An 11,057-nucleotide genomic window follows, 5' to 3' on the forward strand; every position below is an offset into this window, starting at 1 on the left:
TTGCAGGGGACATTGCCCAGGTGCGCATCAGTAGCCTTGAGGACAAATATACTGAGGCTGCTTGCCAATTAGTTTTAAGCACAGCAACTGTGAGTGAGTGGCCCACCAATCCAACTGGCAGGTCAATCCCATTAATATAAGGGTGATTATCATTCACAGAGGAGAGGGTGACGTAGTCGTGGGATGGGGATGTGTGGACAATGAGGAGGTGAAGTCCCATTACAAATGTTGTCTACCCTGCATACCAGAAATTCAGCAAGCCCAGCCAGTAACGACACGGTCCCAGACCCTCCACAAGGAACCCTCAGTGGAAGTAGCCGAGAGTGGGAAGAGGGCGAGTGGCAGGGCTGGGAGGCAGATATTGCCAGTGGCCGTGTGAGCCCAGGCCACATGACTACATCAGCTGTTGGATGATGGAGCTCCCCAAATCCACCTCTCCAATCTTGAGTCAATTGCTCTGGGCATCCTATCAGCAAAGCAATCAGTTAATAATTCCCTTCAAGTGCCACCCGACACCACCCTAAAGGCTGGAGTGGATCCTGCCTGCATCCATTGCATCTCCACCTCCACCATTCAAGCTGTTGCAGGAGCATTGTGGGTGGGAAGCCCCACGAGGGCGGAGCACTCATTGCACTGCCCACCTCGCCCCAGACTACTCAGCCTTTTACTTGTCTCCTATCAGAGGTGGGCCCTGCTGCCCTCAAAACAGACAGTATCTCCTTGGTGCGACAGGAAATGTCCAATATGCAGTCGCACCTGACACCTCCCACAGCATGGCACACCTCCAACACTGTCCCATAGAAGAGAGGCCAGGGCCCCCGGCTGATCCGTCAGCAGACCTGTCCCACCTGGGTGATCCAAGGCCATTTATCACAGTGGCCATACACAGGGAAAAGGGGAATACTGAGTGCTGGATGATGTTGGTTAATACTGGGGCTGAGCATACTATTTCTGTTGGAACCCCAAAGGATGGAGGGGACCAAGGATTTCTGTAGAGGGGCTAGAGAGCTCAATTTTTACATTCAGAGAGGTCACCCTCACCTCTCCATAGGCAGTGAACCTTCGGATCCTGTTCTGGTGGCAGCTTCCCCTGAATGCTTTCTTAGCATGAATGTACTCAAGAGGCAGACTCTGTACATTGATAGGGGGGAAATTCACCTTTGGGGTCACTTGAGCAACCATTGTGGTCAGAGTGCCAAGTGGACTCCAGTTGTTACCCACCCCCCACGCCAATCCCCTAGGTAAAATGCACCTGGCAGTATTGGGTGCTGGGAGGCACTGAAGAGATTGCTTAAGTGATTGAGGTATTATTATTCCATGTGTCACCCGCAACAGTCCAGTCTGGCCTATCCATAATAAGAACGACACATGCCTCATGACAATTGACTACAGGAAATTAACAACAGGTGACCACACTCCCCTCTCACTGCTGCCATTCCCAATGTGGTCACATTGGAAGACAACACCAGAGGTTATGCTGTGGTGGACCTCACAAATGCATTCTTTTCAATCCCATTGAGTCCTTCTTCACAGGACCAGTTTGCCTTTACCTCAGGAGACACTCAATACACCTTCTGTCAGCTGCCCCAGGGACACTGCCTTGGATTAATCGCCTGCAATGTAAAATGAATTGGCCTTGTCCCCTACATCAATGAGACCCATTACATCGATGATATACTCCTACAGAGCCCCACAGCTGTGGGACAAGCACTACAGTCCTTGATCTCAGGACTCCATGCACATAGCTGGGCAGCCAACCCAGAGAAGGTACAGGGCCCCAGCCAGACAGTCCTCTTCCTGGGCATTCAATGGCACTCAGGGTAGAGGACATTCCAGAGGTTGCAAAGAATAAAATTTTAAACACTGTGGGGCCCACCAATAAAGCCGAGATCCAGAGCTTTAACGGCCTTTTAGGCTACTGGTGGCAGCACATTCCCCACCTCACCATGCTACTAGGCTCGCTTTATGCAGTCTCCAGAAAGAAAGCCACGTTCCACTGGGATCCGAGGTAGCAGATGGATTTCGACATGGCTAAACCAGCCCATTGAGCAGGCACTTCCACTAGCCTGCAGTCAGATAGAGGTCATGTTTGAATTTCAAGTTTCCGCCACCACCACCATGGCCAAGTGGAGTTTCTGGCAGAAAATCAATGGCTCCAGAGTTCCACTTGCTTCTGGACCAAAACCCACCATGTCCCTACCTCCTGCTACAGCCCCTTTGAACACCGGCTCCTGGCGTGCTATCTGGTGCCCCAGCCATGGAGCCCAAAAGGCCACTGAAACTGTATCACTCCAGCTTCACCTGCCAATCATGCAGTGGGTCAACTGCGCCGATAACACCCACAAAAAGGGTCACCATTGTAAAATAGAGAATTTACATTGTGGACCAGGGAGAGGTGGAGAGGGTCAGCAGGCTGTATGAGCAAGTCATGACCCTCCCCAAGAGCAACAGTCCCCTTCCCGAAGTGCCTGACGTACATCCCTCTCCCATATCCTGGGGGTCAGCTGTTCAACTCCCTCAATAAACAAAAGCAGCAGCAGCAGGCATGGTTTATGGATGGCTCATGTCATCGGAAGAACAGAAGGCAACTCAGATTTCAGATTCAGATTTATTGGAAAGCTATGGAAAGCAGTGGCTCTGTACCCCACAATTAAAGAGATGACAGGTCTGCTCTGTATCCATATGGATTCATATGCAGTGGTGAATTGGATTGCAGTGTGAATGGCCTGCTGGCACAAGCCTGGGTGGGACATCCATAGCTGTCCGCTTTGGGGCCCGCAGCACCAGAAATACACCTGGGAGCAGGCTGGACAGAGGGCACTCATGGTCCACCATGTGGACACTCATACCAATAGGATTTTTTTTTAAATTTCAAATTTACTACGTAAATTATATGTAATATTTTCAAGTGGTATACAACTACCTATGTCAGTATGCCATCTACCCATTTCCAAATACACATCTTGATTTCCAAGTTAATGTCACACATTTCCTAGCGACTGCTAGGGCTATTTTAACAAATTCTTTTTGATATTTATTTAATTTCAATTTCAATGCTGTGTCAAAAATATTTCCAATAAAAAAAAATTTGGATCTTGAGGAAAGTTTACTTTTGTAACTCTTTCCACAAAAAAAAAAGTTCTGTCCAAAAGGGTCTTAATTTTGAACATGCCCACGTCGTGTAGAAAAGTACCTAGTTCTTTATTGTATCTAAAACATTTACCTGAAAAATTAAAAATTAATCCATTTAATTTCTGTGGAGTAAGATATAGTTGATGTAAAAAATTATATGGTACCATTCTACACAGGACATGAATTGTGTTATTCATACTATCCTGTCAAAGTTCTAACCAAGTTTCCTCTTGAATATTTTTATCTCTTTCTCCAATCTTTGTCTCGACTTCTGAACTTCTGGTTTATACATTCCTTTTTGCAAAATTGTATACATAATTGAAATGAACTTTTTAATATTTATATCTGTGATTAATTATTCCAAATAACTTTGTTCAGGTAATATCAAATCTGGACCTAAATTTTCTCTTAAATATGCCTTTAAATGATAATAAGAGAATATTGTATTATTTTGTATTCCATGCTTACTTTTCAATTGCTCAAATGTCATTAAAGTTGAACCTTGAAAATAATATTTTATTGTCTTAATTCCTTTGTTAAACCAAATATCACAAAGTTTATTATTTATTGCAAAAGGAATACATTGATTCTGACTCAATATCATTCTTGGTATCTGAAAATTTCTTATTCCATTTCTAAATGTATTTTACTCCATATATGAGAGATGTTTTAACAAAGGAATATCTCTATTTCCAATAAAAAAGCTTATCGTTCCATTTTTTCATTTCAGCCATGCTGGCTTCTCTCCCTCTTGGGAAAAAAAAAGCAGAGAAACCTTAATTGTGCTGCTCTATACGAATTTTTAAAATTTGGTAATTGAAGTCCTCCTAATTCAAATTTCCATGTTAATTTTTCTAATGCAACTCTTCCCTTTCCAAATAAATTTCCTTACATACTTATTTAGTTCTTGAAAAATTTTTGATGGTATAAACATAGGTAGCGTTTGAAATAAATACTGTACTCTAGGAAATATATTCTTTTTATACAATTAACCCTTCATATTAATGTTATAGGTGGTTCCTTCAATTTCTGTAAATCATCTACTTTCTTAAGCAATGGTGTATAATTCAATTGAAATAAATTATTTAAACTGCTATCAATTTTAATATCTAAATATTTAATTGCATTTTTCTGCCACTGAAATTGACTTTCCTTTTTACACTGCTTGTAATCTGCCTCTACTATAGGCATTATTTCACTTTTATCACAATTTATTTTATAGCCAGATACTACACCATATTCTTAAATGCAATTTACTTAATGGCCTTTCTGATTCAGTCAAAAACATTTTAACTTCATCTGCAAATAAACTAATCTTATGCATTAATTATTATAATAATAAAACCATCTCTCACACATACCTCAACACTCCCAACTTCTAGTTCTACCACATTATCATATATAACATTATTATTATTATCATCAACCATTACAGATGTAAAGAACACAAGAAAAAGAAAAGAAACCCTGTAAAGATAGAAAAAAAACCCTACTAATGTTGTTACACAGAAAAACAACATTTCTCCCCTCCATGAAACAACTGCACACATGAATTGACAGCCGTCAACCACTCCTTCCCAGCTCTCCTGAAAATGTTGTCACATTTCATTTACTTAAACATATATAGATCGCACTTTATCAGTTAGAAATATTACTGTTGAAAATGTCCGTCAAATTGCACCCTGTTGCTCAGTACTCATCTCCTCTTCACGATGAATATCTGGCAAAGCCTCAGCATACTGTACAGCCTTTTTTGGTTCAACAAAGAACTTGTTTTGGTTTCCTGAAACAAAAGCCTTCAGGGTGACTGGATATCTTAAAACAAAAGTGTAACCTTTTTTCCTCAGTACATTTTTAATTGGATTAAATTCCTTTATTTTCTTCAACAATTCAAAACTGGATAGAAAAAGACTTCTAAAGGACTTGTCTTTCCTTTGCTTGTTTAGCTCTCTCTTTCTTGATAACGAAGGAATTCAACCAGTATTGGTTGCAGCTTTTGATCTGGTTGTCGTTGAGGTCTTAAAGCTTGATGTGCTCTTTATATCTAAATATCTCCCAGAAATTCTTTGACTCCAAGACTTTGTGGGATCCATCGTTGCAAAAAATTGTCTGATATCATCTCCTTCATCCCTTCTTTGAGTCCCAAAATTTTTAAATTGTTTCTTCGACTAAAATTTTGTAAGGCATCCAATTTTTGAGCCATATGTTCTTTAGCAGTAGTAATATCAATTTGAATATTCCCCCTCTGATCTTTAATTGAATCAATTTCAAATTCTGTTCCTTTAACTTTTTCTTCAATCTCTTCAAACCTTTTTTGCATATTCACCAATAATTCTACATGTTTTGTTCTAATACCAGATTTTTCCATTAAGGCTCTAATGTACTTAACATGCTTTATTTCCTTCATTATCATCATTTGCTTACTTAAATTCTGTATACTCTTGCTTTCAGTTCTCTGCTGGCTCTTTCTAATTCTTCTTATTCTTTTTCCATCTCTTCTTCTTCTGCCCATGCAACCTCCTCATAATTGCTAGTTTGATTCTTCTTCTGTTTCCTCTTCTTGTTGAAGCAGTCTATATCTGCTTCCTTCTAGCAATGCTCCCGTTTTATGCATTCTGCACGTGCAACTCTTTTTTTTTAAATTTTTTATTTTTCACACCATAAACCACATTGACCATGATACATACTTTTTCCTTTTCAAATATATACAGTGCCATTTTCTCCCCCCCCCCTCCTCCCATCCCACCCTCCCTACCTCCCCCCCCCCCCCCGTCCATTTAAAGTACAAAATCTAGGATACATTAAACCAGTCAAACAATGTTGTCATTCAATAAAAATAAACAAGAAATTCCATTGAGTCAATTCTTTTCATTTCCTTCTCCTTTCGTTAATTTAGGTAGTGAATGTCCCCGGTAGGTTTTCTCTATTGTGTTTCATGTAAGGCTCCCATATTTGTTCAATATTATTTCTTAAACTATATGTTATTTTTTCGAATGGAATACATTTATTCATTTCTATATACCATTGTTGTATTTTCAAATTATCTTCCAATTTCCAGGTTGACATAATACATTTTTTTGCTACGGCTAGAGCTATCTTAACAAATCTTTTTTGTGCACCATCCAAATCAATTCCAAATTCTTTGTTTTTTATGTTACTTAGGAGGAAGATCTCTGGATTTTTTGGTATATTGTTTTCTGTAATTTTATTTAATATTTGGTTTAGATCTTCCCAAAATTTTTCTACTTTCTCACATGTCCAGATTGCATGAATTGTTGTTCCCATTTCTTTTTTTACATCGAAAACATCTATCAGATACTGTTGGGTCCCATTTATTTAACTTTTGAGGTGTAATGTATAGCCTGTGTATCCAGTTATATTGTATCATACATAACCTCGTATTTATTGTATTTCTCATCGTTCCAGAACATAACTTCTCCCATGTTTCCTTTTTTATCTTTATATTTAAATCTTGTTCCCATTTTTGTTTAGTTTTACCATTTGTTTCCTCATTCTCCTTTTCTTGCAGTTTAATATACATATTTGTTATAAATCTTTTGATTATCATTGTATCTGTAATCACATATTCAAAGTTACTTCCCTCTGGTAACCTCAGACTGCTTCCTAATTTGTCCTTCAAGTAGGATCTCAATTGGTAATATGCCACCACTGTATCTTGAGTTATATTGTATTTATCTTTCATTTGTTCAAAGGATAATAATCTATTTCCTGAAAAACTATTTTCTATTCTTTTGATCCCTTTTTTCTCCCATTCTCTAAAGGAAAGGTTATCTATTGTAAAAGGGAGTAACTTATTTTGCGTCAATATTAGTTTTGGTAATTGATAATTTGTTTTATTCCTTTCTACGTGAATCTTTTTCCAAATATTGAGTAGATGATGTAATACTGGAGAACTTCTATGTTGTACCAATTTTTCATCCCATTTATATAATATGTGTTCAGGTATCTTTTCCCCTATTTTATCTAATTCTAATCTAGTCCAATCTGGCTTTTCCCTTGTTTGCTAAAAATCTTAATTGTGCGGCTCTATAATAATTTTTAAAGTTTGGCAATTGTAAGCCTCCTTGTTTATACCATTCTGTTAATTTATCTAGTGCTATCCTCGGTTTCCCCCCTTTCCATAAAAATTTCCTTATTAATTTCTTTAACTCCTTGAAGAATTTCTCTGTCAAGTGTATTGGCAATGCCTGAAATAGGTATAATATCCTTGGGATAATGTTCATTTTAATACAGTTTATCCTTCCTATTAGTGTTAATGGTAAATCTTTCCAATGCTCTAAATCGTCCTGTAATTTTTTTCATTAGTGGATAATAATTGAGTTTATATAGATGGCCGAGATTTTTATTTATTTGTATACCTAGATATCTTATTGCTTGCATTTGCCATCTGAATGGTGATTCCTTCTTAAATTTTGAGAAATCTGCATTATTCATTGGCATTGCTTCACTTTTATTTACGTTAATCTTGTAACCCGACACTTCTCCATATTCCTTCAAATTCTTATATAATTCTTTTATTGATAGTTCTGGTTCTGTTAAGAATACTATAACATCATCCGCAAATAAACTGATTTTATATTCCTTGTCTTTTATTTTTATCCCTTTTATATTATTTTCTGTTCTTATCAATTCTGCTAGTGGTTCTATAGCTAACGCGAACAATAAGGGTGATAGTGGGCATCCCTGCCGTGTTGACCTGCTTAAGTTAAATTGCTTTGATATATATCCATTTACTGTCACTTTCGCCAATGGCCCCTTATATAATGCTTTAATCCAATTAATATACTTCTCTGGTAAACTGAATTTTTGCAATACTTTGAATAAATAATTCCATTCTACTCTGTCAAAGGCCTTCTCTGCGTCTAAAGCAACTGCTACTGTTGGCGCTTTACTCCCTTCTACTGCATGAATTAAGTTAATAAATTTACAAATATTGTCTGTTGTGCGTCTTTTTTTAATAAATCCAGTTTGGTCTAGATTTACCATTTTCGGTACATACTCTGCTAATCTGTTTGCTAATAGTTTAGCTATTATCTTATAATCTGTGTTAAGTAATGATATTGGTCTATATGACGCAGGTGCGAGTGGATCTTTCCCTTGCTTTAGTAATACTGTAATTATTGCTGTTTTACATGAATCTGGTAAGCTTTGTGTTTTATCAATCTGGTTGATTACTTCCAGGAGGGGAGGAATTAAAAAATCTTTAAATGTTTTATAGAATTCTATTGGGAATCCATCCTCTCCTGGTGTTTTATTATTTGGTAATTTTTTTATTATCTCTTGTATTTCTACTATTTCAAATGGTTCTGTTAATTTATTTTGTTCCTCTATTTGTAGTTTTGGTAGTTCAATTTTCGTTAAAAATTCATCTATTTTCCCTTCTTTCCCTTCGTTTTCAGTTTGGTATAATTGTTCATAGAATTCTCTAAAGTTTTCCTTGATCTCCTTTGGATTATATGTGATTTGTTTGTCTTTTTTCCTTGATGCTAATACCATTTTCTTAGCTTGTTCTGTCTTAAGCTGCCATGCTAGAATTTTGTGCGTTTTTTTCCCCTAGTTCATAATATTTCTGTTTTGTCTTCATTATGTTCTTCTCCACCTTATACGTTTGTAGTGTTTCATATTTTACTTTTTTATCTGCCAATTCTCTTCTTTTAGTTGTATCTTCCTTCATTGCTAATTCTTTTTCTATATATACTATTTCCCTTTCCAACTGCTCTGTTTCCTGATTATAGTTACATAACTTATTATTTGCCCTCTATGAATGCTTTCATTGCATCCCATAGTATAAACTTATCTTTCACTGATTCCATATTTATTTCAAAATACATTTTAATTTGTCTTTCAATGAATTCTCTAAAATCCTGCCTTTTGAGTAGCATGGAGTTTAATCTCCATCTATACATTCTTGGAGGGATGTCCTCTAACTTTATTGTCAATATTAAGGATGAATGGTCCGATAATATTCTAGCTTTATATTCTGTTTTTCTTACTCTATCTTGCATACGAGCTGATAAAAATAGGTATATTCTTGAGTATGTTTTATGTCTACCCGAGTAATATGAATATTCCTTTTCATTTGGGTGTTGTTTTCTCCATATATCCAAAAGTTGCATTTCTTCCATCGATTTAATTATAAATTTGGTTACTTTGTTCTTTCTGTTAATTTTTTTCCCAGTTTTGTCCATATTTGAATCCAAATTCAGGTTGAAATCCCCTCCTATTAATATGTTCCCTTGCGTATCTGCTATCTTCAAAAAAATATCTTGCATAAACTTTTGATCTTCTTCGTTAGGTGAATATACATTGAGTAGATTCCAAAACTCCGAATATATCTGACATTTTATCATTAAATATCTCTCTGCTGGATCTATTATTTCCTCTTCTATTTTAATTGGCACATTTTTACTAATTAATATAGCTACTCCTCTTGCTTTTGAATTATACGACGCTGCTGTTACGTGTCCTACCCAATCTCTCTTTAATTTCTTGTGCTCCAATTCGGTTAAATGTGTTTCTTGCACAAATGCTATATCAATTTTTTCTTTTTTCAGTACATTTAGCAATTTCTTCCTTTTAATTTGGTTATGTATTCCGTTAATATTTAAAGTCATATAGTTCAGCGTAGCCATTTCATACTTTGTTTATCTTCCCTTTCCGTTTCTCCATCATCACCTTTCCTTCTTATCCATTTCTGCTTTCTTGTTTTGAACACTTTATAAGACAACATTTCTAAAACATCAAACATTTTCCTTATTCTCCTGTTTAAAACTTCTTTAACCCCATTCTCCCCTCCCCCTCCTGAGTTGCCCTTTATCCCTTGTCGGACAACCACATCTCCCCTCTCCATTTGGATTTGCAAATTCACTCGCAAACGTCAACTGATTTTGTAGTGACCGTAACTCCTCCCCACCCAGCCACCCCCGAAAAGATTTCAATTTTCATATGTAACAAAGGTCACTCTTTTAATTCCCTCCTTATTCCCTCCATTCCCTTTCTTGTCTATACTCTATATATTTTCCTCTAAATACGGATATATTCATGTATACACACTAATCTTCTTCTTCTTTGGCTTGGCTTCGCGGACGAAGATTTATGGAGGGGGTAAAAAGTCCACGTCAGCTGCAGGCTCGTTTGTGGCTGACAAGTCCGATGCGGGACAGGCAGACATGGTTGCAGCGGTTGCAGGGGAAAATTGGTTGGTTGGGGTTGGGTGTTGGGTGTTGGGTTTTTCCTCCTTTGCCTTTTGTCAGTGAGGTGGCTCTGCGGTCTTCTTCAAAGGAGGTTGCTGCCTGCCAAACTGTGAGGCACCAAGATGCACGGTTTGAGGCGTTATCAGCCCACTGGTGGTGGTCAATGTGGCAGGCACCAAGAGATTTCTTTAGGCAGTCCTTGTACCTTTTCTTTGGTGCACCTCTGTCACGGTGGCCAGTGGAGAGCTCGCCATATAACACGATCTTGGGAAGGCGATGGTCCTCCATACTGGAGACGTGACCCATCCAGCGCAGCTGGATCTTCAGCAGCGTGGACTCGATGCTGTCGACCTGCCATCTCGAGTACTTCGACGTTAGGGATGAAAGCGCTCCAATGGATGTTGAGGATGGAGCGGAGACAATGCTGGTGGAAGCGTTCTAGGAGCCGTAGGTGGTGCCGGTAGAGGACCCATGATTCGGAGCCGAACAGGAGTGTGGGTATGACAACGGCTCTGTATACGTTTATCTTTGTGAGGTTTTTCAGTTGGTTGTTTTTCCAGACTCTTTTGTGTAGTCTTCCAAAGGCGCTATTTGCCTTGGCGAGTCTGTTGTCTATCTCATTGTCGATCCTTGCATCTGATGAAATGGTGCAGCCGAGATAGGTAAACTGGTTGACCGTTTTGAGTTTTGTGTGCCCGATATATATATATA

The 11,057-nt window shown here is 38.0% G+C and overlaps 1 protein-coding gene across 11 annotated transcripts in view; it reads right to left on the reverse strand.

Annotated features, from left to right (window-relative positions):
* grb10b (growth factor receptor-bound protein 10b) overlaps positions 1-11,057 on the reverse strand; it is a 242,701-nt gene that overhangs the window by 168,450 nt on the left and 63,194 nt on the right. The window lies entirely within an intron of this gene.

The sequence above is a fragment of the Narcine bancroftii genome, chromosome 1 (assembly GCF_036971445.1).
Source record: "Narcine bancroftii isolate sNarBan1 chromosome 1, sNarBan1.hap1, whole genome shotgun sequence".
NCBI classification, from domain to species: Eukaryota; Metazoa; Chordata; class Chondrichthyes; order Torpediniformes; family Narcinidae; genus Narcine; species Narcine bancroftii.